This window comes from Apis dorsata, unplaced genomic scaffold, assembly GCF_000469605.1.
Source record: "Apis dorsata unplaced genomic scaffold, Apis dorsata 1.3 scaffold_886, whole genome shotgun sequence".
Taxonomy (NCBI): Eukaryota; Metazoa; Arthropoda; class Insecta; order Hymenoptera; family Apidae; genus Apis; species Apis dorsata.
The window spans coordinates 43,050-47,439 of NW_006264002.1; the positions used below are offsets into that span (position 1 = coordinate 43,050).

The following is a 4,390-nucleotide window of genomic DNA, read 5'->3' on the forward strand; positions in this document are numbered from 1 at the left end:
TGATGGTTAACGACCATTGCGTAAAATGCGATAAAAACTTATATTTATTTTAATTTAAATTATGAATATCGAAAATTAAAAGAATCCATATCTATTTTGTTAAATAAAGTTATTAATAATACGAATTTTGATAACATTATTATTATAATATATGCATGTATATATATTCGTAAAACTATTATTTAAAATTCGTATTATTTAACAGCGAATATAAAATTATGAATTGAAATTGAATTAATAATTGTAATGGAATAATTGTAAATAACCGAAACAACGCAATTCCACAGCCTAACCACAGCACACAATGTGGAAAATACGTCGTGCACGATACATTAACGCATCATCAATCGCTAAAAGAAATTGTGATAAACTTATAAATTAGAATCATCATGCACATCACCTCTCTCTCACCCAAGTAGCACCTGGGCACTTGAGTGAGTTCCTGGCAATGAACATGGAAAGGATTAAACCTGAAAATCCTGAGCTAAAAAGAATATTAGTGTATTTATTTTATTTATCTAACGGGCTAATATTTATTTTATCTAATACTTTATTCTGTTTCAAGTTTGAAAAAATTTACTTTATGAATTTAATGAGATATTATTTTATTTATTACTATTAAATTTTATATAATAATTTTATTAAATGAAACAAAGAAAAATATATAAACAAGAAATTTATTTACGATAATTAATTTATTTATAATGATTAATATAATAAAAAATAATTTATTTTAAATGGAATATTAATGAAAATATCCTCAGACGATCTTTTCATCAAAGCACATTTTCGAATATATAAAAAATGTTTAAAACTTCTTGCTTCGATTTAAAAATCTATCTGTCGCGAAATGTTTTCTTGCACATAAAATTTCATATATTTTTTACGGAGGAAATAAAATTAATATCTTTATTTTCAAATCATATATTTAACTTTACAATAAAAAATCAAATGAATTCAATTATGATGAAATTAAAAATTGTTTATTTAAAAATTGTTAATATATTAATGATAATATATATTATCATTATTACTGCGTAATAATTAGAATTTTATAACGAAGTTGGAAAGGACATTCAACTTCTTCACTACTAGATACATTTTAAAATTTCATATTTATACATATTTTTTGTTTATTTTTGTTTTAAAAACGCGATGTACAAGAAAACTCTATCCTTATCTGATAAATAAAATACAGAAAGAAGAAATGTCACGAGTATAATAAATATCCGAGGTCACTGTGCTCGTGCAAAATTCTACGTATACAACCAGTTACCCGTGTCGATTCGAACCTTTCGTCCTACGACATGATTGAGTAACCGGAGGAATAAAAATGCATGCGACTCACCATTCGATGCGAAGAATCTGTATTGCTATGGCTCATAGCAAGCCATTATGAATTATCATGAAAGCTGTAACAAAATATGGAATATCATAATTTGAAATACAGTACTGATTTAAAAAAATTAAAATAACGAGAAATGAAACTAAAAATAATTACCTCTTCGTGTGATGGATGATCGCGTTATTTTCTTGATGCACTGATTCTAATTTATACCGAAAACAAATAATTAAAAAAAAAAAAAAAGAAAAAAGGACGCGTTCGATTATTTAAATAATCGGCGAACAAACACTGACTCTAATTCCGCGTATAATTACTTTTACTTGGAATTTTAAATAAAAAATAATAATAGTAAATTATTATATATACTATGTTACGAATTAAACACTGACTCTACCGACTACATTGCGCGTAGCCACAAATATAAAGAAATCTTCAATACCTATAACAAAATATTATATATAATTTTTTTTTAAATTTCATTATAATCTTGAAATAATAAAAAATGAAATTGTATTCAATTTTCAACTTTAATAACAAAAATAATTAAATTTCTAATAAATTTTAATAATTAAGAATTGAAATTCTAATATGAAAGATTGAAAATCTAATAGTTAGTTACCTTTTCGCGTGATGGATGATCGCCTTATTCTCTTGAGAGAAGCACTGATTCTATTCTATACCGAAAACGAATATTTAAAATAAAAAAATAAAAATAAGAAACTATCGCGTCCGTTCAAATTATGTAATCGGCGAGCAAGCACTGATTCTAATTTCGCGTATAATTATTATAATTAAATTTATTTAGAGCTATTATGCTCTAAAAAACATAAAAAATACTATTACGAAACAAACACTGAATCTACCAACCGCATTGCGCACGGTTAAAATAATTTTCTGAAAATAAAATTGTATTAATAGAGGGACAGGGGGATAAAAAGAAGTAAATATGTTTTCATATTTCCCTTCTATTTTCTATTGAGCATTTGTTTAGAAAAATACTGCTATTTTTTAAAAATCATTATTTACCTTTCTTTAACGTACAAAAATATATATTAAATACAAAATGATCAACTCATTTGTAAAGTATAAAATATTTTTCGATATTAATACATATATAATATTTTTATTATGTAATAATTAAGTAAAAAGAAAATAGAGAAGTAATTACATACGTCTGTCTTCAAGACAAAAATTCAAACTTCATTTCTTCATAAAAAGTCAACTGTCTTGGCGTCCATATTGAAAATTCCTTTTCCCGCCTTGAAAGTCATGTATCTCAACAATTGGCTACTAACCTGTACAAAAGAAAATTAAATATTTAATATATATATATATAATGTACGAAATTAACCGATTTTATTAAAACAAAATAAAAATAAAGCTTAAATTCTGTTTTAGAAAGTCATAATATAGTAGTACCGGTTAATTTTAATGATCAGATAAAATATAGTTAAAAAAAATAAATTATTTTCCGAAAAATTATCAATTATGATAATATTTAATAGATTATTATAAAAAAACATATTAATTAAATAATAATATATGAATAATAAAAGAATAATTATGAAAATAAAGTACTACGTATTAGATAAATCACATACCTCGAGAAAGACGACACGTCTAATCTCCACAACTTTCGACACTCGAATGACACCACCCCGCGCCGCGATTTCGTCTATCGAATTTCAAATTGGAGTGGGGGATTCGGTAAGTCGAGCATGGCACGAGCGTGGCACGAACGCGAGCCTAAAATTTCCTGGAAAGACCATTATAAGAAACATTTATAGCCTTGAGCATTAAATACAAAACAAAAGATATATGAATTTATACATAGATAAACAGACTTAGAAATATGCATTGTAAAATAAAATTGACTATAATGGATAAAAGACATATGCGATGATAGCTTTTAACACGAAATAAAATACTAATAATATAATAATATAATTATAGTATATAATATTATGCATTATATATATGTATATTATTGTTATTTTTATATTTCTTTATTATCAATAAAAAGACAATAAAAATCTATACTAAATATATTTATCTTGCTAAAATAAAATAAATATTTATATAAAAATCATCGAATTGAATAATTAATTGTTGTATAATTAATTATTTATTACGTAAATTGTTACTTCTTCGATAATTAACCAATAATTCATATAAAGATTTAAAACAAATATATATATAATAAAATCAATTATGATATATTAAAATGAAATATTAACCGACATCGAATTCTTCAAAAACTTCTAATATAAATTATATATAATTATCAACAATTAAATATATAATAAATAATATAAATAAAAGTAAAAAAAAAAAATATTAAAAAATTTTAATGTCATTTTTATTTTAATGTAATAATGTCATATTTTAATGTCATAATTTTAATGTCATATTTATTTTAATGCTTAATAAATAATTAAATAAATAATTATTAATTAAATAAAATTAATAATAATGTTTAAAAATAATAACGGAATAGCAATAGATTCACAATTGAAGTCACACATCTTATATCGAATTGTATGTTACTGCGATTTTTGGTAGCAGATTACTATTCCATGTGGATCGCCTATAACAGCTTTCTAATTGGCTGTTGTAGCACAATTCTCTTGTCATTTAATAGCGCGCGAAGATTTAAAATAGTATATTATACGTATATTATACGTTTTTTTATCTGATAAATTAATTACAAGAATATTTCAATTAAACATTTAAAAAATATTTTGGATTTTTCTTTAATGTATATAACTAAATAATTTTATAAAAAAAATCAAATATTTCTATTTTAAATAATCAAATATTTAATCTAAAAAATATTTTTGCAATAAACATTGTATATAATAAATTTTAAATACAAATATATAATTTGATTTTAGAATTTATTTTTATTAATTAATTTAAACTAAATTTATTTAAAAATGAATTTAATTACTAACTAAAAAAAATAATTAAAAATTTCTTTTGACATAAAATAATATATATATATATAAATAATATATTATAATAATAAATTATATATTAACAATA

At 22.3% G+C, this 4,390-nt stretch overlaps 1 long non-coding RNA gene across 1 annotated transcript; it reads right to left on the bottom strand.

Moving 5' to 3' along the window:
• Window positions 1-1,688: 1,688 nt before the first annotated feature.
• On the bottom strand, window positions 1,689-3,184 carry LOC116186542. The gene is made up of 4 exons (XR_004151550.1): window positions 2,947-3,184; window positions 2,518-2,640; window positions 1,965-2,239; window positions 1,689-1,784 (listed from the first exon to the last, which is right to left on the bottom strand). It is a non-coding gene; the product is annotated as an uncharacterized LOC116186542 (long non-coding RNA).
• Between the last annotated feature and the right edge of the window lie 1,206 nt (window positions 3,185-4,390).